Source organism: Arvicanthis niloticus, chromosome 5 (genome assembly GCF_011762505.2).
Source record: "Arvicanthis niloticus isolate mArvNil1 chromosome 5, mArvNil1.pat.X, whole genome shotgun sequence".
Lineage (NCBI taxonomy): Eukaryota > Metazoa > Chordata > Mammalia > Rodentia > Muridae > Arvicanthis > Arvicanthis niloticus.
Genome location: NC_047662.1, coordinates 58971958 through 58998714, shown reverse-complemented (window position 1 = coordinate 58998714; position 26757 = coordinate 58971958). Strand labels below are relative to the sequence as shown.

Sequence of the window (26757 nt, the reverse complement as noted above, 5' to 3'; positions counted from 1 at the left end):
AGTTAAGGAATGTTGTAGGAGTTCCTGCAAAACTCACGTATTTAAGGACTTGGTAATGTGAGGGTGCAAAGTATTACACAACCTTCCTGGCTTCTGCCAATATAAAAACAAAGACACAAACTTCAGATACACTGCATAAAAGTACTAAGTACCACCACTCCCATGGATCCAAGTCACTTACTGCAGTGAGACTCACTCCCAACCTTCTTTAGAGAGATAAACCACCCTCTGTGCTTTTTGTTTTTGTTTGGGGGAGGGTATTAAACCTATTTTCAACTCTTCACCAGCACCTAATGGCCAAGACACCCTGCAGGCATCTCAACTATACACTACAGAAAAGATCAAACATGTTCATCTCCAGAATCAGGTCATCAAGGAATATAGCTAATTAAGACTTAAGCTCAGAGTGTATATGTACTAATTGAAAAATAAATAGCATTAATGCAAAAGTCACTTTAAAATCTATACTTTTGTTCATACTCAAAATAACATCAAAAAATTAGCTGGGCCATGAAGGCTGTGTCAATTTTTAAAACTGCCAGCATTAAGCTCCTATTATTCCGAAGAGTTTTTCTAAGATGTTCAACACAGGGACACATTCTGATTCATCGTTATAACTGGCCTAGCTCAAGTGGCTGCCAGGAGAGCAGGGCTTTGTGGGCATTGTTCATCCTCAGGAGCTGCATTAATGCTGGCTTGATAGAATAGGTCTTCATATCTGTTTGCCAGGCTGAACAAAAAGTTAACTAGAAATCTAAGTGCTTAAAGTCACCGAAGGGAAGGCTCTACACTGACATTTCCCACCTACTTAGCATTCATCTGCATTCATCGCACTAGACATTAACACACACCAAAGTTGCTCTCTGCTATTCAAATGGTGCTATTATGCTCAGGAGTGGATTAATAATATCCACCTTCCTTATTGTACAATAAAATTACAGCATTGGTCCAAACATGACATGTGGTGCCTCTTCCTATTTCTGCTGGCGCATCAGCTTGCTCTATTGCACACATGGGAGAGAGCTCACTAAAGGTGCCCTGCTGTTTCTAAAGAGGGGGAGACAGGGCCGAAGGCAGAAAAGAATAAGGGGAGGAAGGGAGAGAAACACATATAACCCGCACACCTGGTAGCCTGTCCAATCAGCTCTTTTTGAAGCCATCTGAGAGGAGAATGTCTTTTCTAAGCTGACACCATCAGCAATGAGACTAGCAGGAGGCCAGGAACCTCTTTTAAACTGCTTGTAACATCCTATTAGTTTTCCCAACACCAGGTATCTTCTGCTGAACCCAAAATATCTTTAAAAATAGAGAGAGGCAAGCATCAGGCAAGAAGGTTCTAAGTTCTAAAAGCCCTCGAGGAAAGAAGGAAACAGTGAGAAAGAGACACATATCTTCCAAAAGAGAAACTGCTTTTCAACCAAAGGTTATCAGAAAAGACTAAAACAGCATTCCTCTAAATGACGTAAAAGAGGCAAGATCTAGATTTCTAAAGAATCTAACATAATTCAAAGATTATTTTCAAACATACACAAAAGAATAATTCAAAATAATACAAAATCTTTATATGAGTCAACTTTCTAATCTCTATGGCAATGGAAGCTATAGTGTCTGTCACAATTACAAACATCTACAAAGGACAGGTAGTGTTCCCAAACTCAACAAAATCATGCTTAATCTTCAGGGCAGAGTGGACAGCGGTGTGCTCTGTTGCTGGGTCCCTTCAATTTTCCATGAGGCAATAAATATGGTTATGGGTCTTTACATGAAATTTCTAAACTCAAACAGTAACAAAGAAGATGATTAAGAACTTTTAAATATACAGTTCTTGTGGGCTAGGAGTGCAATTCAGCAGGCAGAGTGTCTGTCCAGCACACACATCCCCTGAAGCTGGATCCCCAGCATCATATAAACTACAATTCCAGCATTCTGGAAGTAAAGATATGAGGACGAGATGTTCAAGGTCATCCTTGGCTACCCAGAAAAATCTGAAAGCAGCCTGGGATACATGAGACCTTATTTAAAAAAAAAAAAAAAAAACAAACAATGGGTTGGTGGTGTCACAGGCCTTTAATCACAGCACTCAGGAGGCAGGGGCAGGTTATTCCCTGAGATGATGGCCAGCTGGGCTATAGAGCAAGAGTTCCAGGACAGCTAGATCTACACATAGAAACCCTGTCTCAAAAAAACAAAAATACAAAAAATAGAGTTCAGGCAGTATTACATAGCCGTAGGTCATCACTGCCTGTGAGCCATATGTGGAGCAAGCATCCATACACATGCCTTTCTCGTTCTCACAGCAAAGATTCATGTCTTCACAGAAGACATTCAGGGAGTGAAATGTAAGAATACCCATCAGAGAGGATGAAACAGTACCGGAAGAAGAGAACAATAAGGGATCTAATAATTAGTGTCACCTAACCCTGGCTGAGATTAAGAAGCTCAGAGGAAAAGTAGAACAAGGCTCAGAATTATAAATAAGGAACAAGTGCTAATGCACAGGGCTCAACGAGCACAGAAAAGGTGTGGCTAATTCACGTTCCTTTACTACAATGGATGCCATGTACAGACAGACAGTCAAGTCATTCACAGATGTGGACCTAAATGAACACCCAGATACTAAGCAAAAAAAAAAAAAAAAAAAAAAAACAGGCAACATGCAGTAAACAGCACGTGGGGGAAAGCGGGGCTGAATAAACTTACACAGACATACCTCGTGTGGAGGATCAAATGCGCCAATTATAGACTGTGTATATTACACAGCTGGGACTGCTCTGTCCTGGCTGCCCTGGACCCTCCCACACCATGTCACCAGAGGCCATCACAGTAAAGCAGCCAGTGAAACAGAAATGTCACACATTCTATTTTGAAAAACAGTTCAAAGGAGACAAGACAAAGTGTGATCAGTTACAGGAATCTTTTCCCTACCTTTTCCAATTTTCAAATATACTGTGACTTATTTGCTTTGAGAAATTTTTTTTTTTAATTCTGATAGATCCAAATGATGCTGAAGGATAAAAAGCCTCAAGCATCTTTACAAGGTAAGCTAGTGAGCAGTTTCAGTAACTTACTTGGCAGGGCATCCATCCATGGCTTGTCATTTGGTAGGGGAGAGAGAAACACACCTAATGTACCCCAAAAACTCCACTTTGTGATGTAGGAACTAGATCCTGCCCCCTCTCCACTAAGAAAGCAAGCCAAATTCAAACCAAGAAAATATCCACGGTCATTTTCATGTAAAAGTTCAATCAATTTCTCACTGAAAGATGGGAAATTCACATTTGAAAATTTATATTCCTGGAATATATTTTCAAGAAAAATACATTTTAAACTTTCCTTTCATGCTCATCAGCAATATATTTTTATATTATATCCCATATTGAAAATTATTCAAGGCATAAACAAACTGGAGCTTTTGATTTTTCTTTTCTCCCATGGAGTGTGAGAAAAGAACATGAGTGGTGTGGTGGCTATAGATGTAGCGAGTGTCACAAGTAATAACTTGGGGTTGAACATACGTGAAACCATGTTCAACCCCAAGCACCAAAAACAGAGACTTACAGAGGATTTATAAACAACACAATGAATGCCAGAAGTATGGAAAACTAATTTAGAGTGATTGCCTACTGCCACTTTCACAATTCACTGTCAATATGCTCTTCTTGGGCCTTGAGATGAAGTCAATGAGGTTGGACGGGGGAGGAGTTGTTTAAAAGATCCAGGACAAGCAACTACACTTAAATTAGTGTCTGCATTCAAGCCTAGTATTTTCCACCTAACTCTGCTAAATAAAGAATTTGAACCTAAGTGACAATAGCCGACTGAGGCAAAGCAACTCAGCAGAAAGCTGGCAGCGATGGAAGCCTTGCATGTGTGATATGTATGGACAGACAAAACCAGGATGGGCCCTAAAACAAAGGAAGAGGAAAACAACCGAGCTCAGAGCCATTCTTCAAAGAAAGCTACAGGGCCATGGAGATACCTCAACTAGAGGTTGCAGCTCTGGTCAGAGTACTGCAATTCCAGTTTCTAAATTTTAAATAATCCCTTTTCCAAGTTTTAATAATCGGATTTCAACATCTTTGCTATGGAGGTCAAGAAGGTAAAAAATGCTATGGTATTTTCTCTGTATGCATTTCTCTAGTAAGATGGGCCTAAAAGCCTTGATCAAATGCTCCCAGATGTTCAGATCCTAAATATTAGACACTGCTATTTTATACACTCTACAAAAAGGAGATACAAAAAAGCAAAACATTACAAAGCAGCTGCCACCCTTTGCTCTAAGTAAAATCAGTCAAGATAGTGTGTAAGGAAAATTTAAAGTAACTCTGGCCATGGCCTAACGAAGCTGAAATAAAATGGAATAAAATAGCACTCTAAATAAACAGAGTTTATGACCCTCCTAGTGTTTACAAAATAGATTGGTGATATTCCACTAATACAGTCTTTAAAGTTGTTAAAATAATGAAATTCTCACAGCAACAGGACTGTGGAGAAAAAAAAAAAAAACAGTTAATAAGAATACAAATTTTCTCTTTTTAATAACAGACTTTCTTCGACACTATTAAAAAATTATATTTTTAAAAATGTAAAAAGACTCAGTGGTGGTGGTACACACCTTTAATCCCAGCAGAGTCAGGTGGATCTCTATGAGTTTGAGGCCATCATGATCCACAGAGCAAGCGCCAAGACAGCCAGGGCTACAGAGAAACCAACCCAAAGGAAGAAAAAAAAAAAAAACAACTTATCTTTTTTAACTTCCTTTCTCAAATTTTATAAATTATTTTTTGAGACAAACTCTTTAAGTTAGAGAGAAAAGTCATATATTAATCTACCATGATTACATTGGACTAGGAAAAAATAGATACCTCCACTTACAAACTTAAATTGGACATGGCACTTAAACAAAACCTTCCGTGTTTTGTAAACAAACAAAAAATCATTTACCCTTTAAACACAAATACTTTTACTGAGAAAAAGTCCTTTTTTTAAACTAAGAAAATTTTTAAGTGAGAAATAGGAGCTGCCTGTCATCAAATTGGCTATTAACCTCCAATCAGAAAGAGACACTATAAAATTAACAATATAGATGTGTAATAGTAAACTTTACATTTAAAAAAAAAAAGACTAAATACCACAGTTAATGCATTGTTAAAGAGATTATAAACTGATTTTGTTTTAACACCATGACACTTACGCATATGACATTCTTTACTGCTTCCCACGTCACATTCCTTCCCAAAACCCTTATCCTTTAGATATGAAGATACCTTACCAGGAAAACTGTCTTTGCACAAACTATTCAGCAACAGACAAAAGGGAAACACAGAGTTAAGAGCACCAGTAAAAATGACGCATTCCCAGCCTCCCGCACAGTTTCAGAAAATAGCACCCTGTCAAAGCAGATTATTTGTATAAACACCAATGTCCAGAAATGCAGGATCAGTATGTGGGGTGGGTTGAAAATACATCTAGGATAGTGCTGCCACACAAGAATTGCCTTCGGTTTTACCTTATAGGCTCAGAGACACACAGAATTTTCTGTTGAAATGAGAAATTTTCTTAGTGACCTTACTACAGTGAAAGTTACGAAGTACATGACCAAGCTAAATATCAAGTTAATTTCTTACTAAAATTTTTTCTAAACAGTAGTCAAGAGTTGGGATTTTATAATATATAATTTGTACTGATTATGAAAGTTGTTATTTAAGCTTACATTTAAAACATACTTTTTCTTAGGCAAAATCCTTAAAGCATTGTTTTTCAAGCTTACATAGCTTCTCATTTCTGTGCCAATATGTATTGCTTAAAATCTAAAAATAATAAACAACTAGCCATAAGCCAGTTCTCATCTTAAAGAAAGTAAATGCATACTTGTCGTTCAAAAATTAGAATATGCAATAGCAGATTTGTCATTAAACTACATGTGGATTCTATGAGTATCATCAGTAAATAGAAGTGGCCCGAAAAAGTGAATATTCTATGTATTTTGTGTCTTCCAGAGCAGGGTGTGGCCCCCAATAAGTCCATGAAGCCTGCAATTAGTTATCAACAAAATGACCAAATAAATTCCTAACCAGGATAAGCTAATCTGTAGGTTTCAACAAAAAATAAAAACAGAGTCCCTCTGTTCAAAAGTTCTTAATTTCAAAATACATGAGGCAAATAGGGAAAGTCACAAACTGTTCAGATCCCAGAGTACAGGAAGCCGCTCTGACTCTGAGAAAGCACCATGATAAATTATAAACGAAACCATCAGAAATGTGCAATGCGCTGTGTCCAGCGAAGATCCAAGGCAACAGGAAGAACTGAGGAGGAACAGTGTAGTCAAACAGTCAGGCCCAAGGTAACCCTGCCTATACAGAGGCACCCCACCTCACTTAAAGGCCAAGAGCTCTCCAGCATCCTTTCCTCCCTCCCTCCCCCACTCCATGTAAAGATCATGGGAGATAAAGGTGCTCATGAGAATGTGACAATGTGATAGACTTAAGACTTCAAATGAGAGCAAAGGAAACGACCCTATCAGTCAGACAAACAAACAAAGACGACCAGTGTACTTCAGAGTATACGGTCCTTTACAGAGGCAAGAAAAACAAAAAAAGCCTAAGGGACAATCGCCACTGTGCTGCTGGTGCTCTTATACCATATTAATAATGCCAGAAAAACACCACTGATTTTAAAAAAAATTTTTTTCAAGACAAGAGAAACACTTGATTATAACTTAGCAGTCAGAGTATTCTGGACGGCTCTGCTGTGTCCTTTAAGAAAACTTGGGACTTGCTTCTAGAAGAGAAAATGGGAAAGAAAAAAATTATTATGTTAAAAAGAAAAGCACCAATAGCTGAGGATAGTTTGTACGGTTCTGCCAAAACCACCTGTCCATGCAAAGAATGGAGACTATAGCAGGGAATAGAGGAGGAATTGTGCCTTCCGGCCAGAAGCTACAATTCTCCCTTAACCTACTATGCATGGAGTCTTAATTAAAATCACAAAAACAGAGACTGAACTTTGTTTCTTTGGGGGTGGGGGGGACCTATAAACAACTAACAGGAACTCAAAACCAATTCAGACTTCCAATGACTAGCATATCTCAGTAAGTCAAACAGGTTCCGCAGTGACCAGGTAAACAGGATGGGCTGGCAGATACTGACCAGGAGTCAATACTGGAGTACTGTCAGCAGTTGGAACAGTGTGGTCCGGCTTAATCCCCAACACCATGCACTACAAGGTGGAGGAAACACGTACAGACCTGGCTGCGAACTAAAGACTTAAACACCTAGGAATCACTCTTTAAAGGAAAAAAAACAAACAAACAAAAATCCCTCATGCCTTGTAACAACACAGTCAGCCAAACAGGTAACAAAGCGCCCGTTTAAATACCAGGAACACAAAAAAGGGTTGAGGGGGATGGTGATAATATGTTTCTTTATGGACTTGCCGACCTCCCCGATAGCTGGAAAATAAAGACAAGATTTCTCGGAGCCATCCAGCAACCTGTCTCTATTTGCATACCCAGAATGCCAGATGAGAAAGAAGATACAGATGCTGGAGAGCTTTTACTCCTGCACACCAAAATGGAGACTCCACGTCAGCTTCCACCAAAAGATCATCACCTAGCATAAAATATGAAACTTGAGAAATCTGGACAAAAGGTTCTAGGGAAAGCTACCTTCTAACACAACTAAAAAGTATTTCAGAAAGATTTCATTTAGGGGAATGGGGAAAATACCCAACTGGCACTCAAGTCAGTGGACTTTTTAACGTTAAGTTTTGACACTGGGCTACGTTTTTGTGAAAACAGAATTATTAAGGTTAAGGGTAAGATGGAAAAACTCTTTTATAAAGCTCTTTCGTCCTTTCAAAAGGTATTATATCTAGACACTGCTAAGCTCCGCTCTTTGAGGAAATGAATAAAAAGAAAGCACATAACTGGTAGCAATTCCTCCTTTCCCACAATTTCAGAAAACATAAAGAGAAGATAGATGATGGAAGTTTTCATCGTAGAGATGGCATATTAAATATGCACATAATTTTAAATGACGGTCTGGACAGGTAAAACTTCAGGCTTAGCTCACACCTAGAGGTACCGTGTTTGCGCTCAGGCCCTGTATAACTGGATAAGCTTTTCCATGGGATGACTGCTGGTCATTGTCACCTCTGCACCTGCTGGATAAATCCCGTTAGGTTGGTCAGCCTGGCTCCTTCAGTCTCCCTAGTGTGCTCACCAGTCTTGCACCAAGGCCTCAGAGATTTTGGCCAGGTAAATGTATGAGTGAATACAGCAGTACCACAGTGAGCTACCTAAACCAGGCGAGCTAGCTGAACCCGAAGCCTGCGAAGCAGAGCATCCGCGCTTCGCGCCACTAGCGCGCAGGCAGACCCGGGATGCGACCGCCACCGGCGGCAACCTCGCGCGGCTGCGCCTACCACGCAAAAGGGATCACCGCGGCTCCCGCCCCGAGCGCCCACGGCCTCACGCTACCCCGGCACACCGCGTGGCCTCTCCAAGTCTCCAGGCGCCGTCCCAGGTGGGCACCCGCCAGACACCACCGCCGCGCTCCAGCACGAAGAGCAGCTGCGTGTCCTCCCACAAGGCGGCCGAAGGCTCCACAGGAAGCCGGCGCTGGGGCGGGAAGCCCCCTCCCCCACGCCCCCTCCAATGCACTCACCTGCGTCTGGGCGCAGTTTCCCCGGTGGCGCTACACGCCGCGGTGCAGAGTACGTCCACGCCCGTGCACGCGACTGGCGCCACCGGCCCCGCTCCGCTCCCAGGCCCACTCGGTTCCCGCCGCCCCCCGCCGACCCGTGCCCACAGGAGGGGCGGTGCCGGGTGCCCGGTCTCCTGCAGGAACTTCGCGGGCACTACCTCCACTGTCGCCAGTGGCGTTGTCGCCTGCCCGGCCAGGGCTCGGGTGGAGGCAAGCCGGACGCTACCTAGCGCTGCGGCGGACACCGAGTCCGGGGGCCCCAGAGTCCTGGCTGTAGCCCGCGGAGGAGCGGCCGTCCCCGCCCCCACCCACGCCCCCTACACTTGCCTGCTGCGGCTCGGCTGCAGCTCCCACGGCTCGCGCCGCCGGCCGACAGCACCGCTCAGAGGAGTCACGCTGGCGGCGGCGGGAAGGCGGACTGGAACACGACGGAACCCCGCCCTGCCAGCCGGCTGCTGCCTCAGTGACGCTGGGGCGCCGCGGTCCCGCGGTTTGTAGCAGGGCGGGGAGGCGGGGCTTGCCTGGCAGCGCGCCAGGAGGCGGGGCCCAGGAGAGCTCGCCACGCCGCCCGCCGGCCCGCGTGTGCCCAGCTCCGCCACCCTCAGGGGCACATGCTCCCGCCGGGCTCCTCCACTGGGCTTCCCGGGGCGGCCGGGGCAAGTTTGTAAGCACACTGAGGGATTGGGGCAGTGATCAGTGACCCGGGCGCAAACCGGGGTCACTTTGGACATATATATGTGCCAAGTGTAGGTTTAGATATGCACACAGAATACCTGTTTTTCAAGAAAATTTAAAGGCTCTTTTTTTCCCCCTCACCCAAAGTCCAAAGGTGCTGTCCCTCGACGGAAAACTAAAAGCTTAGCCCCGATGCGCTTTTCCATCTCCCTAGAGAGAATCTGAGGGCTAAATAAGCCCTGAGTACCTGTGCGAGGTGCTGTATCCTGCTTCAGATGTGAAGTAGGAAATCCTGCACTCGACCCTACATGCACCTGCCGCGAACCACATCCTCCCAATGCCCCCATGCCAGCCGGGCAAAGACCCAGTTCCGAGGGGGCGTCCGAGTGCTGACCATCCCCAGCCCACTCCCTCACTCAGCTCAATCGCCTTTACCCAGAAAAACCTGCGCCTGCCCTGGACCCAGACCCGGGATCGGGAGACAGAGCCGCGCACGTTTTTTACACCTGCTTGGCGGCTTAATTACCAGAGCACCTGTCGTACTGGGTTTTTTTTTTTTTTTTTTCCTATTATTAAAAAGGTTTCGGTTTTAACCCTTCCCTCTAGAAAACTACATTTAAAAACATCACCTGTCATACCTACCTGAAATTGCAGGAGGCAGGAGAAAAGAACTGAACAGTGGGCGATCGAGTCGCCGCAAGAACGTGACGGAGGTTACAGCTTCAAGGACATGATGCGGGTTTGATGCAGCAAGGTTCGCTAAGGGCGCCCAGAGCTCCCCGCCCCCACGCGACGGGCGGGGAGGGAGGATTCCTCTATCCCAGGGATGAGGGGGGGGGTGCAAATTTACCCTCTAGAGGGAAGTGAAATCAGGCATAGTAAATTAGGGAAAACAATTATGGTCAAAATGGAGACAGGCCATCCTCAATTTGGGAGACCCTGGTTGGGGACACCAGAAATAGCTAATTGATTCAACAGCAGCATTCTGTGTCACCCCAAATCAGACTTAGAATTGAATGACCTTAACTGACTTTGTGCGGGTTCCTGGGAAAACTGCTCAAAGCGCCTGTGCCTCTTTGACCTCCCTCTCACCAGCTATAACATGCCCATCCCAGGTATGCATTATTGATAAGAATACCAGTTTTGAAATGTTGGAAAGAAATGGGCCTACTGAATTTGTTAATCTAGACCTGAAACCCTTCCAATGCCCTTCACTCTACTTTCTGAAGATGTCTGCTTGAAGTTAGACCTCTCTCAACAGATACTTTCCAAGTAGGCTAAACCACATCAGTCCACAATCTTCCTTCTCCTACAGAACTGCAAAACGGGTTAGCTTTATAAAAGGAATGTCCAAGCCCTTGGTTAAAAGATGTCAAGGGGGGGGGGGGAGCTTCAAAGGTCCGTTAAGACAGGTTCATGGAATGGCAGACATAACAGAGGGAAACCACTTTTTAATTAAACTCTTAAAAGATGACTTTGAAACATTCAACATTTTTCCTTTTCACAGACTTGTTTGCTCAGTTTTGATAAATCTCTCAGATGTCCCATTTAAGAAGCCATTTTACAAGGATTATCAAACATCCTCAACCTTCCTTTCCCCACAAAACACAAGCTCCCTTTCCTGACCTTTTGGAAGTGGTTGTCATTTAGGAAGATAATTTGTTGGACTACTATTGTCTATGTTGCAACCCCTTTATTTTAAGCCCATCTTTTTGGGTTGCAATTAATAGTAGGCCCGGAAAATAAAGCATATGCACATCCTACTCCCACTATCTTGGGAATCGCTCTAATAAACAGGGATGTGGAGAAAGGTTGCAGGTTTAGAATCTTAGCCAAATGGAATGTGTGTACATGAGTGGGGGAAGGGGCAGAAGCCGTTCATTTAAGGGAAGACGTGCTCGGACATTCATCCCTGTCCATCAGTGTTAGCATAAACACTAAATGGCTGATTATTTTTCTCACCCTCACCACAATAAAACCAAACCTGGAGCTGTAGTTAGGAGGGAGAGAAGATAACCAATCTTCAGGTCTGTTTTGGTAACAGATACTTGAAAATAGAAAATGGGGAACGTATCCACCCTCCAATCTGCCACAGTTGTACAGCTTTTCTATTAATTCTTTATAGACGTGAAATAGGTGGGCACGTAGCAACGTGCTGGGCATAAATTAAGCAACAATGGCCACGAGAAGTCCTGTCTGCCACAGAGCTACAGGGTGGGCACTGCCACCTTGCCATCACTACTTGCCCCCCCCCCCACGCCCTAGGCTGTGTGTGTGTGTGGGGGGGGGGGGGTGCTGGCAGAGCGCTAGCTTTTGGAATCAGCCTGTGGGTGGGGTAAGGAGCAAAAAGAGATGAACCAGCCCGACCAGCTTTGTACCTTGCCCCCATACTTTGCGTCTCGAGCACCACTCGGAGCTCGCACGCACACATTCGCCCACACCCCCTCGTGCCAATAATTTAAACTTCTCCCAGGCAAAGCCTGCACCTCGGTCCGCCACCACCTCCCCCGCCCTTACCGCCCGGCGAGCATCCTCCCCCTTTCCCACGTCTACCCGGATTCGCTCTTTCACAGTAGAAAGCCGGCTGTTTTCCCCTGCACCCGGAGAAATCACAAAAGTTAAAATGAAGCGTGTGCCTGTCTGCCCAGCGTCTCGTCCCCAACCATCTCTCTCCCGGCGTCAGTTTTAACAATAGCTACTCGAGGAAGGGGAGTTGTGAGGAGGGGCTGAGGGCTATACAGCCGACTCAGCTCCCTGGGTAGCTGTGATGCCTCGCGGCTGCCAGTGGGTCCCCCTTTCCCGGAAGGCGGGCTCCGCTGCGTAGGACCAAGGACAGGGCTTGGAATCCACTGCCCAGCGCCCAGCACCGCGAGGCTCCCAAGCAGCCGCCACTTCACACACACAGCTCCAAGGATCTTATTTACGCTTTTCTGAACAAAGGGAATCTCATATCCGGTACAGGCTCAAAGATTTGGCCCCAAATTGGCAATCTTCTTTTAAATCTGAATTACGATCGTTGAAATCTGTGAATCAGAGTCCTCAATTCTGGCAATGATGAGTTTTGACAGCTTCTAACCACCCCAGCCCCAGCCCAGCCCCAGCCCTCAGGCTGTATGTACTTTTTCCAGGCAACTACAACTCGCTGCCTGGTGCAGCATCTAAATTCCATCTGGCAATCCCATCTCCCCAGCACATGCTATCTGGTTAATGCAATTAAGCTGAGGATTTTCCCCACTGGTCTAATCTGCAAGTAAGCCCAGGCTTCTGATTTCCCCAGTCCTCCGATTCCTTTGCGAAAGTAGAGGCATGCATTCCCTCCAACATTCAAGTTATCCCTCTCTTCCCACGAAATGAACTTCCAACCTCATCCCCGAAGCTCACTCCAACATCTTAGCCTCCCATTGTAGCCTGCGGTATCCTGACCACATTTACCACTTAAGTTTCTATCAGTGACATTTTCGAAAATTCAGTACGTTAAGCATGCGTCCACTGTCTTCCAGTCTGGCTCTAAAGAATTAAAAAAATAAAATAAAAAAAAAAAAAGCAAAGCAGGAGCTTTGAAATGAGGCAAACATGTGCAATTAACTTCACATTCTGTATTCCGCTCACTTACAGGTTTTCTGGGTTTGCCAGCGCATCGCTGCAACTAATGATTAAAGAAACCAAACCGAAACTTACCTTTCTCCCTTAAGGTTTTTGTGTATGTGTATTTTTAAAGTAACGGTGCAGTTCTCCCAATAAGGATGAGCAAGAAGCTGCTGGATAGTTCTCTTAAGACAGCACGAAACCTAAACTGTGCTCGGCTTAAAAGAAGCAAATAAAAAGAAATGCCTTCGACCCCAAAGTCCAATGCTAAAAGAAATGATGAAAAAAATATGAAAGGGGAGGGGAAACTTAAAAAAGAGAGTTTAAAAAGACGGAGAGACTACTCCTATTGCCGTTCAACTAAACAAAAAGGTGCAAGAAAAACAAACCAAGGAACAAAGAAAAGAGACGAAAGAACGTTTTTTTCAAAAAGACGATGTCTTTCTCCGTGTTGCTTTTTAGTAGGTCGCTACAGGAGTAAGCTGCCGCATCTCTAAGTGAGAACAGAAATAAGGGGGGAGGACGTCTTAAAAGGGAGGTGGACTGGACCACAGATTTATAGCACCGTATCACCAACCCCTTCTCTGCCTCCGCACTGCCGTGTGTGCAGCTGCTCTGCCAGAGTCCTATCCCGGGCAGCACGCGCGGAAGTATACGCCGAGTTGCGCCACAACGCAACATGCTCATCGCCCCAGGTTTCTGATTGGGCGAGACGCTTCTATTAAGGCCGCCCAGGCGAAGCTCTGCTAGGTGATTGGCTAGGGACTTATGTCACTCTTGAGAGCTCAATGGAGTCCCGTTTCAAGGTAAGTTGTGCCGGGAGGTACACACTTAACACTGGCGGCGAAGGGAAATGCAAGAAGCAAAAGGAGATGGGAGAGAGAGCAACGTGGGAGGGTGGAACTGTACTATGAGAGTTTGCGATATGGCACCGTCTATTTTCCTCTTAAGTCTTTCTGCTTCCGAAAGATTCGTTTTATTTGCCCTCACGGCTGCATCTTTGGCATATTTCTTTGTAATAGTAAACTGTCCGGTATGTATGAGTCATCGAGAGCGCCTCTCTTTGATTTGAGAGAGATGAACGTACACCCATGACTTGTCCGCATGCCTTTTTCGGTTTGTGTTCCAGTAATCTTTACATCTGTATTAGGTAGTAGGTAACTGTGTGTATGTTTCTCTATTTTAATATGTCCACCTCTCTCTCTCTCTCTCTCTCTCTCTCTCTCTCTCTCTCTCTCTCTCATTTTAGAATAAGAATGAAATAAAAATGGTTTCAACTGAATCTCGACAGTTTGAACTAGCTTTCAATTTATGTCAGAATAAAAAGGGGGTAGCAAAAACATCCTATTTAAAAAAAAAAAAAAAAGATACTGAAGTGAAATAAGGTCCTCCACTTGAAGGTAAAAAGAACAGCTGTATATAAAATTAAAACAAGCCACTCCTCTGCATTTACTTGCAATGGAGATCTTGAATCACACATGGATTGCTGACAGTAAAGATAGTTCAGCCTTTACCAGGGTTTTTTGAGTATTCAAAAGTTTGATCAGTAGACCAAGTGCTGTCTATATGTTTGCTTTATAGATGAAGATTCCTTTATTCCAGCCCCATGTTTGATTAATATTCAAGAGGCTGAAGTACAGGTTTATTCATATTTACTTTTTCCTTTAAGTGAAAGTGAGATTACTAAATTTGCCTCGATTTATTTATAATGAGAAACAATATCGATCTAACTGAGTTCCTTTCCAGATGGAATTTTTCAGTTTTGGCAGATGGCATCAGCTTCCTAAAGAGTACATATATTTCTTACATAATCTAGCTTCTCTCAAAAATTATTTTACTACTATGTTTATTTGCTACTAGTCACTGTCCTTGATAATGTAAGAGAAGGAAGGCACCGATGAGAATTAAAGATTGCAGGAAGACGGAATGTCAGAGGAGAAAGAGAAAGATGGTCTGAGAGCAAGTGTCTTGGAAGTGGAAAGGAAATCGGTGTCCCTTGAGCGTGTCCTTGAGTTTGATAAATGATTAATGTAAAGAACTGGGGACTTGTTTATCTCCCATTTAACCTGTGTGACAGTGTCTAAGTTATATTACTTTTCATAACAACAACTGGGCTTGGGAAAGAGGGCCTGAATCTATATGTATAATTACCACTTATAATTATCATTTCATAGCTCCCACCTCCTACTTTTTATATAACAATAGCTCTCCTTGGGGCTTAATTTCAATGGAAAACTATTAACTAGTCTTTAGTGAAGCTGAAAACAAATTAAGGGAAAAAAAGCAGTAGCTTGAAGAAAAGAAGCCTAAATATAAGAAAGACTGCATCCCTGTTTAAAGTAGAAATATGAATAGCAGGAGACTGGCTTTCCTGCCAAATACCTTCAACTCCTCTCACCTACCAGCTCTGTGTATAGGAAAAAAATTGACAAAAGTATACTACTGTTTGATTTATTCACTTATGCATGAAATGAACTGTATTTTCTCCTTGTGGCCATGTTCACACCTTAATATTGCATTATTTCCATACATTCATATAACTGTAGCACTTTGTTGAGGATTCTTACATTTGTAAATGCATAAATACCTTTTATGGGTGGAAACTAATAAAGACATTCCATGGCAAATAGTAAAACTGTTCATTCGCATGCAAAAAGAAAATACTAAATTCTGTACATTCTGTATATATGCTTTTTCTCAGTTTGGCAGAGGAGAAAATATTTTTAAAACATTGCTATATTCAACATGTTGTTTTTTTTTCTTTGTAGATAGCACAGATTACTTGGGAAGTTGAAAATATCTTTAAATGGTAGTTTGCTCCTGAAATGATACAGTTGTTAAATTTTAAAACCTTTAAATAGATAAGCTACATCTGCTTTTCTTACTTTTAAAAATAAAATGACAAGTGATATCAGGATGTAGAGCTCACTGTGGAATTCACGTGCCATACCCTGAAACGTTAAGGTGCACTACGCTTCTAGCGATTAATGAAGACTATGTGCAAACATCTCACCTAAATTAAGCACAAATTTTAATCAACACCTCTTGATTCATAGTTAAGAAAAAAGAATTATCCTCAGCACCTGAACTTGCATTAGATACAGTCTTTTCATGATAATTCAGATTCTGATTAAGTCATGTTAGGTCTGCCATTCTCTCTGGAGCCTCCGCAGTACTTTGACTGGAGACAGAAAGGGACAGACAGAAAGGGACGAGAGTTTGGGGAGCTTCCAGAAGCATGGAGACAAGTTGAGTGTTGGTAAAATTGCAAAGTAGTGCTTTTCAAAGCTGAAATTTAAAGAATTTAATTGGCTATATTACTGAAGTTTTCTCATAAAAGAACATGTCCCTCCCAGGAATACTTACAGCCATTGTGGACGGTGTTGTTAAGATAAATAACTCTCTTATACAAGCCCTTCTTCAGGAGGAGAAGGGGTGACTTGAGCATAATTAAAGGCTCTGCAAAGTGCTTGTAACTTTTTAAAACAGTGAATAATGCAGCTCGGCTATGCGTGAATCACTATTTAACTTGGCTTGGAAATTCTAAATAGTATTCCTTCTCAAGTGAATTATTATCTGATTGTCGAGCTTTGGGGAGATTTTTGTGTTCATAATATTGAAAGTATGGTATTTAAATCCTGCATAAGAAGTGTTGATATTATATAACCTGCCCACTACCTTTTTTACTTTCCCTTCTGAAAGGAGTGTATGAGCTTTTTTGTTTTCAGCTTGAAAAACAGAAAAAGTTATGGAAATATTGCACACTTCTGAGTTTAGGTCCTGAGAGCACACAGGAGAATTAGTACCATGGACAGAGACCAGCCTAGCAGACAGAGTAAAGTTTGCATAGCAAGATTGGCAAAGTATTTCCTGTTCCTCCCGTTGAGACTCGGTTTAGAGCTCGTTGGTGAAACCTTTTATACCACGGATTTGAGCCAAAGACTGTCCTCCATCGAAACAGGTTTGATTAGAATTAAGCTTCCTTTTGTTATAGCCAGGCCATTGTGACAAACCCCATAGTTAGAGCCTGGATGTGTCCTCTTCCTCTACTCCACACCCTTCCCCCACTGCCTGGAGGAGCAATCCTTTCATCAAGGTGTTCTTGCAAAATAAATGCAAATCCCAGTAATCTTGGAAAAGTCTGGCAAGCCTACCTCAGAGTTTTTCATCTTGAAATTTTCCAGTGGGAATAGCAGCAAGAGCTCACCCTTGACTACCCTAGTTCTTTTCTGGGATGCTTTCACTCTCTGGCAAAGTCTTTCGCCCTTGAGTACTACCTCAAGACTGTTTTGCAGAGGACCCTTTATATTGCAAACACTGGAGCAGGAACAGTGTTTAGTGGGGCAGAAAGCAAGACTACTAGCAGCCTTTTCACATCTTTAAATTCATCTACAAAGGGAAAGGCTATAAAATACAATATGCTCAAGAGGAATTCCTCGGGTTTCTGATTTACCTAAAGAGGTATGTGAATTGTGAATTATTTCATATTTTTTTCCAGTAAGTCTTGGGAGATGACCCTACATTGTGACACCACCCCCCACCCCCCACCACCACACACACACTTGTCTCCCTCTGCCCGGAAAAATTCTTGTATGAGTCACCTTCTTCTTTAAGCCCTTTGCTGCCAGTTTCAGACCAAGATCTGTCGCACGTGCCCCTCTGTGTTTCAGCCTGCGATCAAAGATCATTTACAGAAACGCTCCCACGAATATCCTCAGACTTTCTTCCGTCGTTCACTCTGTAGAAACTTTTAGGAGGATAAACTCGCGTCTCTGCTAGGGGAAAGGGGAACATCCACGCAAACAAGCGAGGGTAAAAACTAGAGGTGATACAGGGCAAATCAGAGCCTGGTGTCCGTTTCTTTCAGTGATGCTAACAGCCTTCTCTAAGCTTCCTCTTGCAGCCGATACAGCTCATGCAAAATTAATACAAGTAATTAAAAATAGCAGTTTCCAAAGTTAAAGGAAACCATTTGTCTCAGATGGTAGCAATCAGTCTTTTCACCCGCCCCTTTACCCGGACCTGGGAAGAAACGGTTGCTCTGCTTCCGATGCTCAGAGGCTCCTTCTTACACTGAAGATTTATGTTTCCACTTGTGTGCGAGCCACGTCTAATTTGAAATAATAAAGCCGGGCTGATCAACCAGTCAATCACAGCCATCAACTATGCCCGGCGAGGGCCCTGCCCCCAGCTCCCTCAGGTCTCCAACCCCCACACCCTTCCCACTCCCTCCTTTTTTTTCCCCCCCTTCTTTCTCACAAACACTCACATTTCCCTCACGTGTGTTCAGATCAACCCTTGCCCCACAGAGCAAGCGACAGCACCGGGGCACGGTGACAAAGGCGGGGTTTGTATCTGAAGACTGAGGCCCGGAGAGACCAAGGCTAGTGAAACAGCTGTCTTATCAGCCTGCTGCAGAGATGGAGATGGCTAGAGAGGTCCTCAACAGATAATCGCTTGAATAGGTTTGCAAAGCGCCAAACTTCACGCTTGATAAGCCCAGCCCAATGTAGAGGGCAGCCCGGATCCTGCTCCATTCTGTTTCATCTGGGCTGTGAATTAAGAAATTGAAATTCAGGTGGCAGAAGCAGCCGGCTGCTGATAGACTCCGAAAGCAAACTGACATTAAAATGCTTTCGGCAGGCAGAGAGGGGGCGCCTAGAGTGGGATATTGTGGTTTTGTTTTTTTGCTTATTGTTTTATACTGTGTAGGGGGCAATGGAAGGGAAAAGCCCAACAGGTTTTACAATTATCTGGGAAGGGATGTGGTGAATACTGGAAAGGGGACTTGGTGTTCAGGCATGAAGTTGGTGAGCAAGAGCTAAAGTAACAACTGAAGCCAACCTGGTATGAAAAGGGGCTCTAGCTCACAGCAGGGAACGGGGGGGGGGGGGGTGCGGGGCAGAGGGACTGGCTTCCAAATAGGCTCCCAAGTTTTTCTTCCATAGTAAGAAAAACACATCAACCTGGATACAGGACTTTCTAAAGCCAGCTGGTAACCTGACCTTTGGTCTCTAATTGAAAGGGCCTCCTCCCTGCTCCAGAGAAAACCAGCCTTGCTTTTAGAATAGTTTGAGAAGTCATCAACTACAGTAACGAATCCACTTAGTTATCTGTAGAAATAACAGTTGTATTTGAATCCCCCTCCCACTTTACACAGCTCATTACACTAGGATAACTGGGGAAACTCCACTCCAGGTGTATGTTGTAACAGATTCCAGCTTTTCAGAGAGCACACGTTATTTCTACACTCCTCTGCCTGTTTATGAGGTTTGAAACTTATTATTTGAATAAATGCTACCTCACAATTTAATATGCATAAAGACTAACATAAAACCCCTAATTTATTGTCTTGATTCAATAACAGCTTGACACTGGACCCTGTGCTTTGTTTCTTAAGTGTCTTAACTGTAAGCCCATCATGGGTGTCCAGTTATGATGTCTACAAGAGGGCACATTTGCCAGTATTTATATTCTGTCAGAGACACATTATGTAAAGTACCTTCAAGCTACAGTGCATAGCTAATTCCAGATTCAGAAAGTCAATCTGCTGTTATTTTGTAAAACCCTCAAATGCCAGAATACAGATGACTGAAAATATAAAGTATGTTTTAATCACTTCTGAGGTGAAGAAAAACAGATAAATTTGTTAGGAAAAAAACTTAAGATTTTATTACACGTTTTGGGAATTATTAAACTCTTTTCCTCTATGAAAAAGAGTTCTTCTAAACTTGGAAGTGATCTGATTCCTGAGTGAAAAGCAAATAAATACATTATCAGTCATGGGATCGCACAGACATTTTTGTTAAATGACTATATATATATATATATATATCATGTAACACAAAAGATATTTGGGTTTTTTTTTTTAAGCCAAGTCTGTGCATGAATGATTAAAGGATTTGAAATGTATAGTTATATAAACAATTCTTTTTCATATCATGTTTTTCTATAAACTTATAGAACTTTACATAATGGCAATGCATAAACATGCTAAGAAAAATTCTTTTCATAAATCCCTACATTTCTGCACTATGGTACTAACTTCAATATGAACAAAATAGTGCCTTATTTGTCCCAAAAAAGACAATTTTGAATTATCAGATGTAATGAACATTTATTTATGCTACAGTTATTTTTGTTGTTTTTCTTAAGCAAATTGAAAATATACACACAGCAGAGGTTTTTAACTATTGTTTATTGATATAGGTAAAACTATTTAAAGATAAGAATTTGCATCACAGCTAAAAGATGCATTTCAAGTTTGTAAGCTGAGACATTCCATAAATTTAAATTATTATAACATTTTAAGACTAAAAGATAACTTTTTTCATTGAATAGAAAAAATGTTGTAATGTTGAAATTAGTATGAAAACCATTCCTGTCTTATTTTTGCCACTGATTAATAATAACAGTTTGTGTGTGTGTGTGTGTTGTTGTTGTTGTTGTTGCTGCTGCTGCTGCTGTTGTTTCTAAAGGGCTAGCAATTCATTATCAGTGATGAAAAGTGGCAAAATAGTAACGAGTGAAAAAAATAATAATTTTTTAAGGATTTTCTAGAATCAATTCCTTGTAGGAAATAATGTACAGTTAAAGGCTGAGAGTCTTTCTTTGACTCCAGAAGCAGAACTCCTGAAGCTTTTAAAACACCCAAGCGTTGTAATACTTTGGTTTATAACTGATCATGAATCTGTTACCAAAAATATCAGATGGAGCTATCACCGCTTTCTGGTTATACCATTTATCATACGGTAAGTGCCAAATAAATCACACTCCATCCGGTGCCTAAATATTTATCCCTCTTCTTTAACAAGAGGCTCATTTCAATTTGATTCAAGCATCTTTTTGAGTGGCCACCGTGCGCCACAGTAACAGCACAGGGTTATAGACTGTAAGTGTCTAATGGAAATCAGATTAAGCTTTTAGGAAACTCTAGGAAAACAGAAAATTAGAAAATCTAAATAGCTCAGTAAATGTGTTATATAAAACACAGTCACGGTATGCCCGTTTGTGTTTTACTGGTGCTGTTAAGTCTTCTAAATGTTGGTGCTCTTTGACTTCTTATTATATGTTTGTCAACATTTTCACCTGGAGATAGATATCATAACAGTACCCTTTTAGGAGCGATAGTTTTGCAAACTGTTAAGCGCTTGGACCCTGGCTTCAGCACATGTCAATTTGTACTTGACTCTGGCACTGTGGAGTCTTGCGTCCACTTACCCCTTGGTTTCCTGATCTCTAAAGCAATGATAGCAAGGATCAATGTATAGCACTGTGAGGTTAAATACAGTCCTGAGCACAGAACAATCAAGATTCCTGCCTGGAAGAAGTGCTCAACACACCGTAACTACAACCAGGGGCACGTTTATTTCCTTAAAGTCAGAATTAGAATTCCTACCTTGTATGTGGTCTCTTAAAGATTTTTCATTTGCTCTCATTAGTGTCTTACCTGACGTATTCTATGATAAATATCTTCTCATATTTCTAATTGTAACCAAGTTTTAAAGGCCCCCAGAAGACATAAAAATCTTCTATCTGCCCTGTTATGTGACTTTGTTATATTTCCCAATACAATTTCTTGATTCACTCATAAAAAGTTGTGGGTCTTCGAAAAAGAACTGAGTCTGAGATCCCATTTGACTGATATAATAATAAAAACACCTTAGATTTTTATAGTATCTTTTATCACAAAAGGCTCAATGCACTTTTACATATTTATCATGGTAACCCCCGGAGGTGAGAGGGAAATAAATTACGTCTCATTTTCAGGAGCACTGCTGAGGCATGAGGAATTTAGGTAACATTTCTAAGGTTAATAGAAACAGAGAGCAGGGTTCCTGAATGCTGATCCTCCTGCAGTTTGTTCTCTCTTTGGCACTAATTATGGCTATTGTTACTTTGGTTAGGCTCTCATGTTAGTGTTTGGCATTCAGCATAGCTTATAATTCAGTTAATTACTTGATGGAATCACACTTAATCAAATATACACCACTGAAATTTAGCCAAATTCAAATATTTTGATTGAATGTGGAAACACTTTATTATTCAATTATATATACATATATGTATATGCATATTTGATATGTGCTTATTTTCTATTCTTTGTTAATTCCAAAACATGATTTGAAAAGTTAATAGTTATTTATGGCATGGAAAAAAAAATTGGATTCAATGCCCTTGTCCTAGCTGTCTCTAGACTCTTTCTCTTTCCACATGTGTTTTTATATGCTGTTATATTTTTTTCCATTTCCATGGACTAATAGGACTTTTACCCTAGTCTATGATTTCTTAGGTAGCCTGTGCTTTAAAAATCTATCAAATAAATATCCAAAGGAATATAAATGCAGACTGTATAAACAGCTTTGAATAATAAGGTTTTGTTTGTTTGTTTGTTTGTTTGTTTGTTTTAAATAAAACAAAGTGGAGAATTGATATCAAGTTGATGTGGTAAACCAGACTGTCAGAAGAACTGGCTTATGCCTCATGGCTTCTCAGTTTCCTTCCAGCTTTCTTTGCTATGGATTGATGAAGATACAGCTACAGGTGTGGATTCTGAGTCGTTAATTAGAAGGCAGCAAAAATTCTGCAGCCTGAAAAGAAGAATGGATGTAAATGTCTGAAGGTCTTATTTCACTGTAGGTCACAGTGGAGAGCAGACACAGTGGTTTTACTTTACCCTTCAGTGGGTATAACTTGATAAGACTGACCCATTCAAGGCCAAGCCTAGCCATGTGACTAACAGATTTCCTGGTGGTGTAATTAGCACAAGGAAAAGCGTATGTACATGTATATATACACAGAGTAGCTAATGCTCTTGCGTATTGCTCTTTCATACTAATTCTTCTTAAAGATTCACATTGCTCTGATTAGATAAAAAAAAAAATCTGCTTTTTTGAACAAGCCAAGGATACTGTTGCAGTAAACAATAAAGTGCCATTCCTTCGGTCACTGTCATCCTGGCATCAGAAAATTAGAGAACATGGTTGTTTAAAATATCAGATTCTATAAACACATGTGGGAAATTATAACATAAATGAATGATGTACAGACTGTTTAAGGTTTTTGAGTAACAAATAGACGTTTTCTTGAATTATTTTGACACAATTTACTTTGAGGGGTTTTTCTTTTTTTCTCTTGCTGATATTTCTGGATTCCTTGTGCAGACAATAAAAAAGAAAAAGCCTTTCTTTTATGTCAGTGTTCATTATTTAACTCATAGAGCACTGGTGTTTTATGGAATACTAATATTTTCTAGATGCAGAAGGAATATTAACAGAGGCATGTCTCTGTTTTAATCAAAAGGATTTATGAAAGTTCGAGTCTCTTTATAAGGTCTGTATAAAGGGGACAACATTTATAGACATCACAAGTGTTCAGCCTCAATTTGAAGAATCTTTATACAAATCTACCAATATGTGTGTAGGGGATGGAGAGTGTTGTTCAGGACAAATGGAAGATGTTTCAGAGTTAACAATGAAAGCACTGTGGTGAAGACCAGGTTACTACCTACAGTGTTTGCAGTGGGCTGGAAAGTACAGCTGCGAGGTTGTTTTAGTACGCCTACATCAAAAGCCGGTTATAAAATTCAACTGAGGAAGTACAGATACAAAAGTACCCTGACAAGTTAGATGCCATTGACTACCACAAATTTGGGAAAGTGCTGAACAAGAAGGGAAGAAATGTGACCCCATGGCATACACTGAGGTTCATCTGTAATTCAAAACTTCTTGGAATGAAGAGACAGGATCAAAGAAGGACAGAGGGCAGGGAAAGAGTGACAGGTATACAAGAGGGGCACACGGCACTACTAAGAATCTGTGTTCTGATGGTCAAATAAGTCTGCCTCGAAAGTGACAGGACCGTGAATGAAGAGAATGTTTGCAACAAGGAGCCAAAGGTGGCTGTATGAAAGAGAAACAGAGCTGGAGCCTGTGTAGCTGGCAACCAGCTTCACTTCGGATGTCCTTAGGACACCTTTGTGCCTGTGGAGGTCATTAAAAACTTGGCTATAAAAACCACAAATCGCATTGTATACCAAAAATTCCTGGACTTAGCAAAAGGAAACACGAGTATTTAGCATTGTTTTTCCTACTAGCTGCTTCCCTTCAGCAAGGCCTTCCACGTAAACCTCATCATGATTCCCATACTAACTTAGCAATGATAGCAACGGTAACATGAGCTATGTGCTAGGTGATTCTGATGCCGTTGAGGAAGTTAAGCAATTTGCCCAAGACATACAAATAGAAACAGAAAGTCTGTCTCTAGCACCTAAGTCCTTTTGCACAGTTTAGTACAATACCCATACGTTAAATTTTATATATAAAATGCAACATCTTTAAAGATAGCAAAAATTACAGGTGGCATAACACTTGAAAGAAAGCAAATTATAAGGAATAGATAATATTTAATTAACATGAACAGACAAAAGCTATTTTGTATCAAAAGTAATTATACTCATATGTCTCAGATTCGTGATAATTTGTCTATTGCTGACAAATGGAAAGAAACAAAATTGATAACTGCTTTTTAAGAGTGGGTCAGAGAAATTACTAGAATTTTAAAAACTATAAGCTGTCCTAGGATGTTCTGAGCCTCAGGTACTATTGTTTTGAAATCTAAGGAATATTTAGGTTTTTTGCTTGTTTGTTTTAATTTTAAAGAGTCTTCTCCCTAACTTATAAAGCCATTGAAAGGACAGTATATATTTATTGCTTAATCATATATGAGGGTTTTCTTGAAATACTGACCTTATTAAATTTTATACAGAGGATATTCAGTACAACCTTAAACAAAACTAATTTGAGCAAGAAGGTACTAGATTTACAGTTAATTCTTTCATTACATTTTCTGCATTGTTGTACTTGGAAAAATTCTAAGTAGGCATTATCTTTTACAGAGCAGACAAACAGATAGCTTAGGATTTTGACAAGAAATAAAATTAAAAAGAAAGCTTCTGCCTTTATAGCCACCAGGTGGGGGCAGCTGCTATATACGGAGTGGTAAGGTCCAGGAAAGTCCTTTAGGACTTTGTTTCTTAGAGAGGTCAGACCTGCAGCCCCGAGCTTTATATTCAAAATAACATTTATTGACAAAAACAAATGTTTAAATTTAATGCAGATGAGAAACAAATATGACAGAACAATATAATCACAATATAAGAAAGTGTGCTCCCCATTTTCTGAAGACTGCATCATGTATAATTATCCTGTCTAGTTGGAATTTACTGGGAATAACTGGAGAAAGAAAACCAACGATTTCCCTCATTTACTGCCTATGTAAATTATGACCAAGGGAAATATCTTTTCTCATTAATTTCTTTTATCCATTATACACTTTCCTACCATAGGTAAAGAATATTATAAAACAAACCTTTACTGACCAGAAAAAAACTCCATAAAATGACTTGCTTATATTTCTATAGCATATAAGTAAATGTAAATCATATTACCCTAAGTAATTATGAGATTGAACAAAAACTGGCTTTCTGACAGGCACCATTTAGTGAATTGCTATTTCAATGCCCTAAACAGTCACCTAAGTTAATTCAATTTTCATACTGTTTAAATATTTTTGTCTTTAAAATCACTCTTCAGAGAATGAAAAAGTGGCTCACGGCCTGTCTTTGTGGGATGATGCAGTATCTCTGACGCAGTCTCTGCTTTAGCTCTTATTTCATTGCACTATTTAGAAGTATTTTAAAACCATGGCAGGGTTCTCAGCAAAAGCCACAAAAGCATCTTTAAGGAAGGTCGACTAAATTTGTGATATTGTTCAGCCTGGGAAAAATTATATCAACATACAATTCCTAATTAGCAAAAACAAATTTCTGTACTATATTTTTAAAGTGCCCTGTTACTATATTAAGTTTTATAAACTACATCTATACTAATTTTTAAATATGAATTATAAGTCTTTTGAAAGTGGCGTTTGTCATAACAGAGGACAGGAAGTGCCCTGGCCTTCATTCATGCACTCATTTTTGTGAAGAACTGACTTGAATAATTTTCAACCAAACAGGACTGCAGCAATCAATTCTCATCCAATTTATTGGGCATGAGTTAAAGCCAATTAAAAAACCATTTTTGGTGCAATTCAAGGGGAAAAAATGTATAAACTCATGAAAAACAAATTTCAGTCCTAGACATGAGTCATCACTATTTAAAATACTGGTGTCATCCTGAAATCAGAAAATAAGACAGAAAGATCCTAAAGTTGTGCAGTCCACTCTGGAGACGGCATTTATGAGAAATGATTGTTAATATTTTAATGAGGATTTGACCAGGAAGGAAGCTCATGCACTTCCAGCCTTGCCTCCTTAATAAAGTCAACAGTGAAATTACAGCAGTTTCTTGAATTTGTGAATTAAGAGCTGAGATAAGAAGTGACCTTTATACAAAGAAATCAAAACAGTTTGAGAATAATTTTAAGGTATCTTTTACCTATTAGACCAGGCCATCTTTCACATGAATACAGTGGCTTTCTTGTAAGGCTATAAAACAAGGCAATTCTATACAATCTGGATATTTTTAGGATAATCAAAGCACCAAAATTGAAGCTCCTGGGTGTGAAATTGCAGCTATAAAACAGAACGATGCATTTTCTGTCTGTATATTAAAAGGACTTTTCAAGTGCAGGGTTGTGGCAGTTAAGCCTCAAGCAGACCTGGATCCTGATCCTGCGTTTCCCAAGTTCTTGCTTTATGACCCAAGTTACCTATTCGTTCTAAGCCTCAGCTTTGTTCATTAGTAAAATGGGTATTGGAAATAAGAGTCACTGTTTTAGGCATGCAGTG

The 26757-nt window shown here is 41.0% G+C and overlaps 1 protein-coding gene across 16 annotated transcripts in view; it reads right to left on the bottom strand.

Annotated features, from left to right (window-relative positions):
* Positions 1-13598, bottom strand: part of Elavl2 (ELAV like RNA binding protein 2) — a 125193-nt gene extending 111595 nt beyond the window's left edge. For 5 of the 16 annotated variants that reach the window (XM_034503312.2, XM_034503316.2, XM_076934670.1 and 2 more), the window contains exon 1: positions 13059-13562. The gene's annotated coding sequence lies outside the window, so the exon portion shown is untranslated. Of the gene's footprint in view, positions 1-8666; positions 8949-9032; positions 9168-10022; positions 10175-13058 lie in introns of those variants that run through there. The other 11 variants (XM_034503313.2, XM_076934674.1, XM_076934675.1 and 8 more) reach the window with 9 other exon arrangements.
* Positions 13599-26757: the final 13159 nt, after the last annotated feature.